The sequence below is a fragment of the Panthera onca genome, chromosome A2 (assembly GCF_046562875.1).
Source record: "Panthera onca isolate mPanOnc1 chromosome A2, mPanOnc1 haplotype 2, whole genome shotgun sequence".
NCBI classification, from domain to species: Eukaryota; Metazoa; Chordata; class Mammalia; order Carnivora; family Felidae; genus Panthera; species Panthera onca.
In genome coordinates, this window is record NC_138340.1 from 756,118 (window position 1) to 771,502 (window position 15,385).

Here is a 15,385-nt window from a genome sequence, read left to right on the forward strand (position 1 = left end):
GCCCAGGACAGGGACCCAGCAGCCCCTCTGGGTCTGAACCAGACCGGAGGCTCACATTCGCAGACCGGAGGGCGGCGGTCCCAAAGGAGGAGGCCCCAGGAGGGATGGCACAGGCCAGAGACCCCGGACAGTGGCCACTGTTCAGGGTGCGGGATTTGAGGGCCTTCCCAGCCAGCTGGGGGTTGGGTACGAGCGGGCATCAGCCCTGGCGACTGGGGGCCTCTGCTGAAGTTCTGCTGTGATACACGGCATTGTCTACATCTCTCTCCCTGGAGGGCAATCTGGACTCGGGCGGGCCACTTACCTTAGGCTACAGTGTCTGTTACCATTGTTGTTGAACAGTGACCTCCCTGTCCCTTTCAGCGTAAACAGCAAACAGCGGAATTAGGCAGCTTTTTCATGGAGATGAAATTCACACAACATACAACTAACCATTTTTATATGTACAATTCAGTGGCACTTAGTACATTCACAGAGCTGTGCAACCATCACCTCTATCCAATTCTGGAACATTCCATCACCCCCAAAGGAAACTCCGTCCCCATCACCAGTCACTCCCCACCCCCCACCTTCTCCAGTCTCTGGCCCCCACGAGCCCCTTCCCGTCCGTGCATGGGCCTGTTCTGGACGTTTCACACACGCGGACTCACACCCCGTGTGGCCTCTCGTGTCGCGTCCCCTCCCTGAGCGTCGTGTGTTCGGGGTCCGTCCGCGGGGCGGCGGGTGTTGGACGCCTCACTCCTGCTCGCGGCCGAGGGACGTGCCCGTGTGTGGTTATAAAAAGGTAACTTTTTTGAAAACTTGTGTTGGGACAGGGTTCCCAGGGACTCGCCATCTGGGTGAACTGGGAGCCCCAGGGAAGGCGGAGGGCCCCAGATGGTGTTTGTGGCCACAGGTGTCTGGGTCACCCATTGCCCCAGGCTGCCCTGGGGGCCTTCCAGTCAGGCTGGCCGTGGCCGTGGCCGGTGGGTCAGCAAGCAGATTAAGGCAGACCCGCAGTGGGTTTTCAGAGGCTTCACGAGCTCCTCCCGTGTGCTGGGCCTTGTGCCTGGTTCCCGGGAATCACGTCGGTGGGCCACGCCTCCTCCGAGGCTCCAGGGGAAGGCTCTTCCTGCCTCTTCCAGCTCCTGGGGTCCCATTGTTCCTTGGCTGGAGGCCTGTCCCTCCAATCTCTGCCTCCGTCGTCAAGTGCCCTTCTCCTGCCTCTTAGAAAAACACTTGTCACTGGGTTTGGGACCTACCCTGATCAGGATGATCTCTTCTTGAGATCCTTAATAACATCTGCAAAAAACCTTTTTTTATAAGTAAGCTCAAGTCTGACTTGGGCTCAGGTCATGGTCTCCTGGTTCATGAGTTTGAGCCCCACGTCGGGCTCTGCGCTGACAGCCCGGAGCCTGGAGTCTGCCTCAGATTCTGTGTCTCCCTCCCTGCTTATGTTCTCTCTCTCAAAAATAAATAAACATTAAAAAATTTTTTTTAAAAAAAGAAGTAAGCTCAAAATCAGCTTCCAGGGTTTATAACATGTTCGAGTCTTTTTTGGGGCAGGGAGGGTCCCCAGGCAGAGCAGGAAGAGGCCAGGCATGCGGGCCCGGATCCCTAGGGAGCCAGGTATGTTTCCAAATGTTCTGTGGCCTCTCTGCAGCTTGCGGGCAGACTCGGGTCGTTCCCCGAAAGTTCCAGAGGCCCGGTGTCGCCGCTGTCATGCGGCCTTGGTGTCGGGACAGCACAGAGCATCATGTCACCCAGGGTTTGCCTTGCTGCTGTCTCCACAGCTCCTGGGATTCTGCACGTGGCCTATAGGACGAGAGAAGAGAACAAGATAGATGTGTGTTTAACTGGTGTCCGAGTTGGCCACCTGCATGGACGGCGACACCAGGAGGCCTCAGCCCCGGGGAGCAGCCAGCCCAACCCTGGGACCCTGGGTTGAGCACCAACTGCTCCCTTTTGCCATTTTTTCTATTTGACATCATAACCGTTACTCACAGCTCAGCAGCATGAAGCACGCTCACGCCGTCGTGCCGCCGCCCCCAGCACCCGTCTCCAGAACTTTCCATCTCCCCAGACCGAGACCCTGTCCCCATGAAGCAGGGACTCCCCGCCCCTGCCCCACCCCTGGCTCCCACCGTCTATTCTCTGGCTCTGTGGACGGGACTCCTCTGGGGACCCCCTGTGAGTGGGGTCGTGCGGGGCGTGTCCTTCTGTGTCTGGCTCCTGTCACCGCTCACAGTGGCCTCCGGGTCCCTCCACGCGGTGGCAGGTGGCAGGACGTCCTTCCTCCCTGGGGCTGGGTCACATTCCAGCGTGGGGATGGACACATTGTGTTTGTCCTTCATCCACGGAGGGACCCTGGGGTGTTTCCACCTTTCGGCCGTTGTGAATCATGCTGCCGTGAACGCGGGGGTGCAGGTGTCTGTCTCAGCCCCTGCTTTCCATTCCCCGGGTGCACGCCCAGGATCTGAGTCGCCGGTTGCGCGGTGATTCCGTGGGTAACTTTTGAGCAGCTGCCGGCTGTTTTGCACAGTCCTCCCCACTGCATGTTGTCCCCAGCTGCACACAAGGTCAAGTTTCTCCACTGGGCACCGGCTCCCGTGCCAGCCTTGCTGCCGTGGTGTTATTACAGAAGAGATCCTACGTTTGCTTGCTGGGCCTGTATCTACTATTTTTGCCGTAAATGCGGGCGTGGCACCGGCCCCCAGCGGGTATGACCCTCTGCGGGACAGCCCGTTTGGAGAGATGCCCGCGTGGGAGCTCCCTGTCGGGGCCAGCTCCGAAGCAACGTTTGGGAGGGTGCCTCCTGTACGATGTGGCTGACCTGTGTCCCCGAGCCTGTGGCCCTGCTGGTGCTCTGCACCAGGTCCGAGTGACCGAGTGTGTGAGTTTCCCGCGGCTGCCACGGCAAATGACCGCACAGAGTGGCTTCAAACAACAGAAATTTGTTCCCACCCAGTTCTGGAGGCCAAAAGTTCAAAATCAGGGTGTCACAGGCTCGCCCTCCCTCTGAAGCCTCCAGGGGACGATCCTCTCCCAGCGTCTGGTGGTTTCCTGGCCATCCCAGGCGCCCCTTGGCTTGTGGACACGTCACTCCAATCCTCGTCTCCGCTGATACGTGGCTTCTCTGTGCGTCTGTGTCCAGTTCCCCTCCTATGAGGACACGATCATCAGATTCAGGCCCACCCTGCTCCAGTGTGACCCCATCTTAACTAATTACATCTGCAAAGACCCTATTTGCAAATAAGGCCCCATTCACAGGTTCCGAGGGTTGGGACATGTGGGGACCTTTGTCTCTGGGGGACACAACTGAACCCACAACACTGAGGGATGAGAAAACCCACCTTCTAGAGATTAGAAGTAATTCATGTAAATGCCAGTGGGAGAAAAAAGTCAAGTAAATTCTTTTTTATTTAAATGTTTATTTATTTAGAGACCGCGAGTGACAGCATGAGAGGGGGAGGGGCCGAGAGAGAGAATCCCAAGCAGGCCCAACGTGGGGCTCAAACTCGATACTGAGAGATCACGACCAGAGCCGATATCAAGAGTTGGTCGCTTAACCGACCGAGCCATCCAGGCGTCCCCAAGCAGATTCTTAGATGACAAGAAGTTCTGGCCAGAGGAGCCTGGGCAGGCAGGATGACAGAATACAACGTGAAATCCTGGATGGGATCCGGGAGCAGACAGAAGACGTTACCGGAGAAATGGGTGAAATCCAGTTCCTAAGGCTGGGATTTCTGTATGACACAGGCAGGCCGAGTCCGAGGACCCCGAGGGAGCCCGGCAGGACCAGCCGGGAGGGTCCCTGGCTGCACGAAGGGTAGAAACCAAGCGCACTGCCATTGTCCTGGAACACCTTTGGGATCCGGGTCTTTTCAGGTGCCATCAGGTGTGTGGGGGCGAGGAGGAAAGTAGAGAACGACCACCATGAACTTCCTCGCCTCCCCCATGGAGAGGGAACAGACCTTTGTGGCTTACTCGGATGCAAGGGTTGCTACGGAGCGGGAGTCGCTGGGGCTGAGCAGAGAAACGGCAGAGACGCGGCCTTTCTGAACCTGAGCCCATGGCTCCAGACCTAGCGGTGTGCCGGGGCCACTTCCTGGAGGGAAGGTCAGGTGTGGACGTGGGGCGGGGGGAGCAAATCATTTGGAAATAAAAAGCTCACTTAGAAAACACGGGCCAGGGTCATTCTTGAACCATAACGTCCTAGAAGAAATTCCACATAGGGATATTTTTTTAATCCTGGGGTGAGAGAATCGTTTGTAACCGCGCTCTAGAAGCCAGAAACCCTAGGCAGAAACCGTCCGCGATCTGACCATCGATCGACATGTTTAAAACCAATTACACATACGGGTGCATGGTGAATATCCTGAATTGAGAACACCTCTTGTAAATCATCAAGGACCAAGCAAAAAAAAAAAAAAAAAAAAAAAAGAGCAGAGTGTGAAAATGCAGCTCTTAGCAGCAGTGGGATGAGCGGGAAGGGGCCTTCGGCACTGGCGACCGAAGAGCTCACCCGAAGGGAGATGGCGTTTGTGTTCCGTTTTGTTTTTCCGGGAAGGGGTGGCTGTGTGGCTGATGAAGCTTTAAGCCGGTCTCAGCGTGTATTCATTCTTCACACTTATATAGGTGAGCCCCACGCAGATATAAAGCGTAACTTTTTACTAACGGTCCGTATAATCTATTGTAAAAAGTTTAAATTATGCCGCGTCAAGGAAGCCGGGCGGAGGAAGACAAACCCTGTGTGATCTCACTCCTGCGTGGAATCTGAAACAGAACCCGAGCTCAGGGGGCACAGAGAACAGACTGGCGGATGCCAGAGGCGGGGGCACGGGAAACGGGTGACGGGGCTCGACAGGTGCAGACTCGCAGTTACAAAGTGAGGAGGTCACCTGTCACGTGCGGGATAGGTAATGAGACTGTATTGTGAATTCGAAAGCTGCTAAGAGAGCACGGCCCGGAGAAGACGGCGTGCACCTGTACGTGGTGACGAGCGCTGACCAGGCCCGCTGACATCGGTTGGCCACGTACACGAACACCAAGTCATTGTGTTGTGTGCCTGAGACTAGTACGGTGTCGTGTGTCCATTATATCTCAGTTTGCAAAAAAAAAAAAAACAAAAAACAAAACAAAAAAAACACGCAACAGAAAAGAAAGTTTAAATGCACCGGAGGGCTCGTGGCATATGCGTCAATGTGTGCGTGTTCCCCGAGGCCCAGCGACTCCACTTCTGGAAACACGTCATCCGGGAGTCACCCCCTTCGAGGATGTGCGTCCAGCGCCCGTGTCCCCGCCGGCAGCCAGAACAGCCCACGCTCACCTTTGGGATGGCACTTTCACGTGGAGGGATCCCGAGGGGCCGCTCTAAATGAGAACGCACGTCCGTATCCGGGGACGAAGGGAAGAAACGGCCCATCAGACGGCGTGGGAAACAGGCCGTGACCCGGCAACTGCCCGATTCGTCCCTGGCACTCACCCCAGAGAAGTGAGACTTTCGTATCCGCTCAGAGCCCGCGCACGAACACGACGGCCCCCGACGGGCACCGACCCAGGGGCCCCTCAGTAAGCCAGCCGGCACCCGCACGCCGCGGAAAACCGCCTGGCGAGACAAAGGCCACACTTCGGAGGGTCAACAGCCGGGTGGGCCCTCGGGGCTTGTGCTCCACGGGAGAAGCGCATCTCCAAAGGCGGGGAGAGAACATTCTCACGATGACCGACAGACTCATGGACACGGACGGCACATCCGTGGGGCCCGGCGGTGAGGGGTGGCAACGGGTCAGCTGGGGGGGCTCTCCGCGGTGACGGGAACGCTCCGTATCCTGACGGGGTGCCGGGCACATACACGGACACGCGGCACAGCGGCTCAGAGCTCCGGCCACCCTGTGCCGGCCCTGCACTAGGCGTCAGCGTGGACGGAGGGGGCGCCGGGTGTAGGGGCTTCCCTGTCCGCCCTTTGCAAGTGCCCGTGAACCTGTGGTCATTTCTAAAGAAAGAGTAAAAAAAACAAAAACAAAAACAAAAAAAACCTTCAGCAGCACGAAAAAAAAAATGATCCCATTCGCATAAAAACACAAACTCCCTGAGGACGCTCACGGGATGCTGACATCGGTCCACTGTGGGGCCGCGTCTCCTGGTGTCTCTTCCTTCCTCCTTTGTCCATTTCGGAGTTAAAAAAAAAAAAATGTTGTTCAGGGCGCCAGGCCAGCTCAGTCAGTGGAGCGCATGACTCTTGATCTCGGGGTTGTGAGTTTGAGCCCCATGTTGGGCGTGGAAATTACTTAAAAAAAAATGAAGAAAAAAAATTTTAAGGAGAACGTATTCTTACGATACAAAAAAAAAAAAAAAAAACCCAGTTCAACATTTTTGGGAGACATCCGCCTATATTCTGGGAGACGGTGTGTTAGGTTTTCAGCGCGCCGGATGGTTGCACGGTCGCGTCATTGTCTGTGGTCCCCGGACCCAGCGGTCTGTGATTTTACAGTTGTCACTGTTTCTCACAGGAGGGTCGCGCAAGGGCAGCGCTAACCCCTGCTCTGACAGGGAATTAGTGTCAGAGCCGGCCCGGGGCCGGGACCTGCTCCCGGACCCCTGCCCTGTCGCCTCCCCGTGCCGACCGACCACCGGCCCCCGCGGTGCCTCGCGGGCCCTGGCAGAACACTGGCGGCCTTCTTGCCGCTACGAGCACGCCGAGAACGTGAAAGACGGGAAGGCGCCCACGCCGCCCGCGCAGTTCTCGGCGCACAGGCGTCCACCGGACCCACGCTGGCCCCGAGCGGGCGCATCTGCCCGCGTCCACACCTCCAGCCCGGTGCTCACGGACCACTTTTCTTTCCCCAGCGACGGACGTGTACCCCGTGCATCACTTGGCCCCGCTGACTGTCGCAGCCTTTCCCCCACGCACCCTGTCCTGTCCTCCCCGCTGGGCCGCGGTCTGCCTTCGCAGCCCTGCCCCCCTGCCCCCGGCGCCCGGCTCTGGACAGACGTCACCTCCTGGAGGAACGGAGCCCCGCGCTTGGCCAGGCCGGAGGTGATCTGTCCGCGGTGGCTGACTTAAAAGTCCCCGAAGGCAGGCTGCTACCCCAAGCTCCCGTGACTGCCGTCGGGCTGGCGTCCTCCTCCTCCGCAGGTCAGTGGTCAGCATTAGCTGCCCGAGCTCCGCCTCCCTCTCCCCGGGGCTCCTCTCCCCGGCCCGGGCTGGGCTCCCTCCGTGGGCTCCTCTCCCCGGGCCCGGGCTCTCGTCCGGCTCCAGCCAGGCCGGCCGCCCTGCGTGTGCTTCTCTGGGGGGTGTTGGAGGCGTGGGGCTCACGTGGTGCCGCCACCGTCTCTCGGGACCCTGCTTTCTCGAGGGCCCCGGACCGCCCCACGTGCCGAGCGCTCGGAGGCAGAGGGACGGGCGGCGGGGGGGTAGGTGCCAGGCGGCTGTCCAACCTGTCCCTCGCCCAGGCAGCCCCCCAGGCCGGAGGGCCGCCTGCCCACTCCTCCTACGGGCAAGAAACGCTGTGTCTTGTTCTGAGTGTGTTTTCTTTGGCTCCAAGCACAGTGCTGCCTTCCTTGCCCTTCTGGAAATTTTCCCCTGCAAACTATAGTAAAGTCTTAAGACCAAAACCCGGAAAACCCCAACAAACCCTCCACACGGTCACCCACGGGAAGCAGGGAGAACCTTCTTCATCCTGGCGCTGACAGGATGGCAGACGGGTGTCCCTGTTGGGGAGGGAGGCCGCGGTGGGGTCAGGGGGTGGAAGTCAGGAGGGTGGGATGGAACGAGTGACAAGGGGCAAGCCGAGGGCCCCACATCCAGCCCCGGGGCACTCACTGTGGGGCCACGGTCTCCGAGCTGCCTTAGGCCCCAGCTCTGACCCGTCCCAGTTCCAGGGCCCAGTGCTCAGCAGGACCTTTTCCCAAAAAGCTGTGCTGACTGCCCGCGGGGATGCCGGGCCCCAGGAGTCCTGGGGGGGGGTGTGGGGGGGCAGGGCAGGGGCACAATGGGCCCGCTGAACCCTCCCACGGTTCCGGTTCTCCTGAAATTGGATGGACACGGCTGCAGAAAGCCTCAGCCTCTCTCGCGGCCAGCCGGTGGTGCACAAAGCGGGCTGTCGTCCCACGTTTTCTGCTGTCCCTGCCTGTTGTCTACTGTCCCCAGGGCCACTGTGGAAATCGGGGGCCGAGAGCCCTTCCAGCCAGGCAGGCTCTCTTTGTCCCTGTTTTGTGTGTCATTTTGGGGAGACAATAGGGGACACTTTCCTTTCCACCCTCTGGACAAGGCCTGGTAACAGCTCTCTGCCGACGGCGGTCACGGTCGCACCCTCTTGCATCTGGGTACTTGAGGGCTCTCTAGGGAGAAGGGGGGCCAGCTCCCGGCCTTGCACCCGCTCCTTCCCCCTGCGGGCTCTGCGGGGACTGGCTGTCCCGCCCAGCAGCATCCTGAACCGTGACCAGTGTCTATTTCCCCTTGGGGTCACGGGGTCTCCCTCGATGGCAAGCGTCTGCAGACGGCGTAGCCGTTAACCGGCCGCGAGAGCAGCTGGACGCAGGAGATGGCCTCGGGCCGAGGGGCGCGAGGTGGAAACACTGGCAAATACCCGACAGCCGCAGCCTGGGCTGGCCGGACCGGCGTCGGGTGGGATACGGGCCCTGAACCCACAGCCCCGCAGCCCAGCTCAGGGCCATCTCCGTGGAGCTGCCTGAGGCAACACTGTGGAGAATGCAGCATTCAGCCGACTGGAAGAAAAGCGGGCAGACACATCTTGGGGGACCGTCCAGGGCAAAGACCCACGGGCGGCAGGAAGCCAGAGCGAGTATCTTACCTGAAAAATAAAAAGTCAGTCGGTTCTGGAAACTACCAGGGTCAGCCCATTTCCCATCCCGGGCTCGTGTGGGGCGGCCGCGCTCTGCTCCTCGCCTCTGCAGCCCACCCTCCCTCTCACGGGTCACCACGGGTGCCACCACCACCTCTATCTAGTTCCAGAACATTCCGTCACCCCAAAAGGAGAGCCCGGCCGCATTAGCAGCCACTCCCCCTCCCCAGCCCTTGGTGCCCAAGAACCCACTTTCTGCTTGTGTGGACTGGCCTGTCGCGACACCTCACATCAGCGAAATCACTTTGCGTAAGGAGATCCCAAACACTGCACGGCACATACTTACGCTAAAAGTTATCTGTTTTTATCTCAAACGTTCTGCTGGTTGTCCTGGATTCTTACTCTACACCCAGCTGCCCATCTGGACGGGGCTGGTGGCTGGCACTCTCCTAGAGCGGGGCCCCTGCTCACCTTTGGGACGCCCCCAGCGCGCGTCTGTGCCACAAGCAGCCCCACCCCCACCCCAGGGCCCGGTCTCAGCTGTGGAGACTGGGGGCCGTTCCTGTTGGGGGGGGGGGGTCACTTCTGCTCTCCTGGAGTTTATCTGAAAAGCCGAGGGCGTGAGCCTTGGCCAGCCCCGTTCTCTGTGCACCTGCGAGGGGGTGCGGGGGACATGGCTCCTGAAGGCCCTGGCCTGTGGAAGTCTGGCCGCCGGCTGCGGTGGGAGCCACCCAGCTGCCATGGCGGGCACAGGTCTGGACACACGGCTCATCGCGTGCTAACGAAGCTTCTGCACACGGCCGGGAAGAACCAGGCTCCTGGCCCACCCAGGACTGACCCACGTACGCAAAAGGCAGCAGAGAAACCTGCTTCTCGAATCAAACGCTGAGTGAAACACATCATTTGCCTGGAGGTGAAAACGTCAATAGCCTCAAAGCCACAGTGGGTGACGAGGGAGATAGATGTCTGTGTGCTGCCCGGGGCCTGGGATGTGTCACCGCTGCCCGTGGCACCGAGGGACCCCCCCCCCCCCAGTCCGAGTACAGGCCTGGAGCCACCACCCCCACGTCCAGGCTGGTGGCCTCTGGTCGCTGCAAAGGTGGAGGGCAGCGAGAGGCAGGTGGTTTCTGGTTCCAGGAGACTGGCTGTGCAGTATAAGCCCTCAGCTCTGTGACCCAGCATGTCCCAAAGTGACCCCCAGGCACCCCCAGGGACCAACAGGGCTCACTGCTTCCCAGGCCGAGGAATGCTGTGCTTTGAACGCGTTTTCTGATCTTTCATCATCATTGCTATTATTACTAGGCTTTAAACTTTGGGACAGTCTCGGCCTCACAGAAAAGCTGTGGGGACGGCACAGAGCCCCTGGTCACACCCAGGCCCCTCGAGGGTTCGGCTTCTCTGCCACCACTGACGGCCGGCCGGGCTGCTGTGTGACTGCTCAGAGGCCCTCAGTCTCCCTGCGGCCCCTCTCTGCCCCAGGACCTGTTGGGATCCCACACGACGTCTCCACAGGCCCCTCCGGCTGAGACCTTGTTTTTACGCTGAGGACGGCTTGGAGGAGAGCTGGTGAGTGATTTCACGGGATGCCCCCTACTGAGGTTTGTCCGGTGCTGCTCTCACGGTCGGGCCGGGTCGTGGGTTTGGGAGGAAGATCAACATACCACACAAATCAAGCGTCCGTGAAGAATTTTTCGAATTACAAAATTCTTGAATGATGCAGGTTTCTTAGAGAACGAAACTCAGAGAAGAGAATATACCCACTGAATCACACACACACACGTCCATACGTAACGCGTGCGTACGTAGGTTTGCATACGCGCGTTTTAAAAGTAAAACATGCACTTAAAAAAATTAAGACCGTATCACAGCTCTGTTTTCTCAGAAACGTCTTTATGGAGATAGAATTCACGATCTGTACAGGGCGCCTAGTTAGAATGTACAATCCAATTGCTTTTGAGAGACCGCACCGTTAACTGTTTCAACACGGTGGTAGGATACACGTAACACAGAATGTGCCATTGGAACCACCGTCCAGTGTGCGATTCGGGGGCGTTCACTACAGTCCCGGTGTCCCTCGGCACCCGGCCCGGTCCCACGGCCGGTCTCTCGGGGCAGCTACCTGACAATGTGGTTTTTGTTTTTAATTTGCCAGAGAGCGTAAAGATGTCGGTCTCCCGAGCTCATCGGCCACCTGTAATTCCTTCCTTACCAGTCTTCCGATAATCTTTCTGGAACGGTCCCTTGTTTCTCGGCCTGACGGGGCTCTCTGGAACACGGTTCATCAGCCTTTTCCGGCAAAATCCTGCAGACGTGTTTCCGGACTGGGGAGCAGCACGCACGTGTCCGTCGCTGCCCCTCTGTGCAACCGGGGCCCCGCTCCCTGTCCCTGGGAAGTAGATCAGGGTCTCAGTTCCTGGTCTACTTCCAAGGAATGTGAGCTGCTAAGACGGTAAAAACAACTGGAAACCACTGGACAAAAAAAGCACGATCGTTTTCACATCGGTGCGAGAGGGGGCGGGCACTACGGGAGCCGCCCGGCGACTCCGGGGCACCCACCCCAGGCCCACACTCACGGCTTCTTCCTTGAAAGCCGCCTGCCACTTCCACGGTGGCTCCCTGGTCCCCCGACTCGGCTACCAGCAGAATGGGCTTTCTACAGGCAGGTTTTGTCTCTTAGCTGTTTAGAACAGGCTGCCATCGAAGCATGGGGTCCTCTGACGGGGAGTGAGCTCAGGGGTGATTCCTAAGCCTGGTGTCTCTGGACTCCTCATCTGTGTGGTTCCCTAGCAGAGAAGCCTTTTCAGTTTTCTACACAAGCCATCATAAACTCGGTGGCTTAAAATCATAGACATCGACTCTCTGACGGTCCCGGAACCATTAGTCCCAACACCCAGGCGTGGGCAGGGCTGGATTCCCTCGGGACCCCAGGGAGCCCCGTCTCCTCCCTTTCCCGGCTCCCGGAGACGCCATGTCCTGGGCCGGTGGCCCCTCCTCATCCTCGTGGCCAGCGGCTCGGGGTCGGGGTCTGCCCATCTCTCTGCCTCCCTCTTCGTGAGGACCTCGTGAGGACGCCGGGCCCCCCGGGCACCCAGGGTCACCTCACCCCCACTTCGGGGCCTTGACTTGCTCCCACCTGCAAAGTCCTTCTGCCGTGTGAGGCGGCACGTCCCAGGCCCTGACACCAGGATGGGGGCGTCTCTGGGACTGTGTTCTAAGCCCACTCAGTGAAATGGGAACATTGTCTCTCCCTCTGGGCTCTCAGGACAGATCTCACATGCCCAAGACAAGCTGTATACACAGGTTTGAATGAGCCGGTGGCCAGGAGGGTCCGGGGAAGGCTTGGAGTGGCCGGGGGCAGATACAGAGAACCCCTCCAGCCCTAGGCCTCCTCCAGGGGCCCACACAGAGGCCTGGGTTGCCTCGGAGGTGGGGGTCTAGCTCGGTCTCAGGCACCACAGACGAGGCATCGTGAGAACAGATCGGCAGCAAAGCCACTCCTGGACCCAGGTCACGTAGGCTCCCAGGCTCTGGAAAACCTGCTGATAGAAAAGCTACATCCACGCGTGCCCGAGTGGGGGGACCAGGCAGCCGCTGCGGAGGTGCTGAGCGGCCGTTTAAGGAGGAAGCCGCGAGCACAGGGTTAGGGCCGGTGATTGAGGACCCCCGGGCTCAGTACTCTCCCCTCTCTTGGTCCCGTGTGTGAGTTTCGGGCTCTTCGGGGACTACCAGGTCACCGGGCTGCTCTCGCCTAGCTGCCGGCCGGCTGAAGACAGAAGCAGGCTTCTGAGGGGTGAGAATCTGTCACCGCTGCACACAAAGCCAGCGGCAGAGGCACCCGGAAGGAGGGCCAAGCTCCAGGCAGGCGCCCTCAAACCGCACAGTGGAAGGCGAGGGCCGGTCATCTAGACCCGGGATGCGAGGATGGGCACTGGAACGCTTGTCCGGCCAACGGGAAGGAGTGGGCAGGGCATCCAGCAAGCGGCGTGGAGATCCTGAGATGCCCACATCCCACGCGTGAGAAATCACGTGGGCACACAGAGCTGCGAGGAAAGCGGGGCCTCCAGCCACGCGCCCCGGGAGAAGGGAAGAGAACGCTTGGGGACATGGCAGCCTGCGTTGGTATGAACTGTGTATTGTATTTGTGTCCTTAGAGTCTGGGTTTTGTTATGGGTTGTGCTGTGTCCTCCCCCCAGGTCCGTACGTTGAAGTCCTGACCCTCAGACCTCAGAAGGGGACCTTATTTGGGAATAGGGTTGTTGCAGGTATAGTTAGTTGGGGTGAGGTCACGCTGGAGTAGGGTGGGCCCTAAAGCAACGACTGGCGTCCTTCTAAAAAGGGGACGTTGGGACTCACTAGCAGGGGGAAGCCCCGCGAAGAGGGGGCCGAGATGGGGTGATGCTTCTACAGGCCAAGGGACGCCCAGATTGCAGTGATCCCCCCAGTGATGCTGGGAGAGCCTGAGGCAGATTCTCCGTCAGCAGGAACAGCCCTGTGACACCTTCTTCTTGGACTTGTGGCTCCAGAGCCGGGAGAAGATAAATGACCGCCATTTGGCCACCTGGTCAGTGGTGCTTTGTTACAGCTGCCCCAGGTAACCAACACAGGTGTCTATTTTTATGAATAATAAGTTACTCGTAGGGGGCCTGGGTGGAGGGGCGCCTGGGTGGCTCAGTCGGTTAAGCGTCCGACTTCAGCTCAGGTCATGAGCTCACAGCTTGTGGGTTCGAGCCCCGCGTCGGGCTCTGTGCCGACAGCTTGGAGCCTGGAGCTGCTTCGGATCCTGTGTCTCCCTCTCTCTGCCCCTAACCCACTCACATCCTGTCTCTCTCTCTCTCTCAAAAATATATAAACCTTAAACAGATTAAAAACGTAATAAACTACCTGTAGAAGTAAGACCTGCTCCTCGTCCACGTTCAGACTCGCAGCAAGCAAACCACTAAACGGCTGGGGGGGCAGCAGCGCACGGAGGCGGCTGGGACCGGTGCTCGGGTGCGTCAGGGAGTGTGGCCCCGAGGACGCCGCCGCACAGAGCCCCCCTCCCCCTCCCCCACGCCCCCACCTCTCGCCGGGTCTCGCCAGGGCTCTCTGCAGTGTGGGCAGAAGGCCCTTCTCCATAGGAGCTGACCGAAGAACGTTCTGGGAGACCAACCCTGGGAGGCAGTGATCCACCAGCGGGCACCTCGTGACAGGGAAAAGGCCGCCCAGCCCTTCGGCTGTGCGGGGGGAAAGCCACGCGGTGGCCTCGGGTTCCCCAGGCGGAGAACCGCGCGCGGCTCCCAGACCCCGGGCCTCCCTTGGGGTTGCTCTGAGGTCGATCCCCGCCTCCCCTGCAGGGGTGGCCCTGGCCTCCCCGCTCGTTTCCCCCAGGAAACGCGAGGTCCCTGTCCTCGCGTGTCTGAAACCGTTTCTCAAGGCCAAGTTCACTTCTCTTGCTGCTCTGCGGTGAATGCTGAGTTTCGGAGAGCTGTCCCACGGACAGTAAAACCGCGAAGACGGCACGGAGAGCTCTCGTGGTCCCCCCCGCCGGTTCCCCGCGCTCCTGACACCTGACCTCGGCGTGGTACGTTTGTCACAAGTAGCGAATCGATGTCGCTACTGCATTCCTGACTCAAGTCCACACTCTGTCCAGACTTCCTGTTTCCTGTCATGTCCTTCCCTGTCCCAGGCCCTCTCCACCCCGGGATCCCACGTGACATCAGGTGTCACATCTCCGTTGGCCCCTCTGGGCGGAGACCGTTTCTCAGACTCGTTTCGGCGCCCTGGGCGGTGGCGTTTTGTAGGACGCCGCTCTGCCGGGGCTCGGCTCGTGTTCCCACGGTTAGACCGGGGTGGCCGTTTCGGGCAGGACCCCCTGGCCCACCCCCGTTTCTGTGGGTGGTTCCGCGAACTTCTCGGGGGACGCGAGTTGCCCTCCTGGACCGAGGCCAGGACGAACCCCGCGCTTCTCGCATACTTCCCCGTGCTGATACCCGAGGCGCTTTGGTTTCCTAGAGTTATTCAGTGTTGGAGTTCTGTGTTTTACTCATATTTATGACCTTTAAAAATTGAAGGATACTGCCTGTGTCTGTAATCCTCACTGAAATGTCTACTTTGCCCTGGTTTTCAACTTCAAATAAAAGGAATCATACTCTGAAAAAACAAAGGAAAACCTCAGATCCCAGAGCCTGAAAACAAAAAGTAACATCTCCGTGTCCTTAAAAAATACTCAAACGTTCTGGTCATTCGTATATATACTTTGAAATGTATGCCCTGTCTGGAATTTCAGAAGTAAATACTTTTAATAGCTGGTGGCTTTTCTCTAGGACCATTTTAGAATACACTGTATGGGTTTTTTTAGCTGAAAAAGACAGGACATCAGCTGAGACCCTTTGGTGGAGACCCGCCCACGGCAGCGGTGCTCACTGGGCAGTCCCGCCCCAGGGACAGCAGGTGGCGTCTGGGACGGCTGTGGTCATCAAGACCACTGGTGGGGGGGGGGGGGGGGGGAGCCGGCGATGCCCAGATGCCCTGATGGCAGCACTGCCGAGGGGGAGACCCTGCCCCACTGACGGAGTGTCCTGCGTGTGTCTGCACCCAGATTTCCCTTTTATAAAAATACTATC

General features: G+C 59.1%; 1 long non-coding RNA gene across 3 annotated transcripts in view; it reads right to left on the bottom strand.

Moving 5' to 3' along the window:
* Positions 1–422: 422 nt before the first annotated feature.
* The window catches only part of LOC144615766 (uncharacterized), a 31,161-nt gene continuing 16,198 nt past the window's right edge, over positions 423–15,385 (bottom strand). Inside the window, exons 2-4 of one of the 3 annotated variants that reach the window (XR_013554381.2) lie at positions 6,082–6,265; positions 5,309–5,971; positions 423–1,794 (exon numbers count right to left, since the gene is read on the bottom strand). This is a non-coding gene — a long non-coding RNA (uncharacterized LOC144615766). Of the gene's footprint in view, positions 1,795–4,132; positions 5,972–6,081; positions 6,266–6,889; positions 7,569–15,385 lie in introns of those variants that run through there. The other 2 variants (XR_013554382.2, XR_013554380.2) reach the window with 2 other exon arrangements.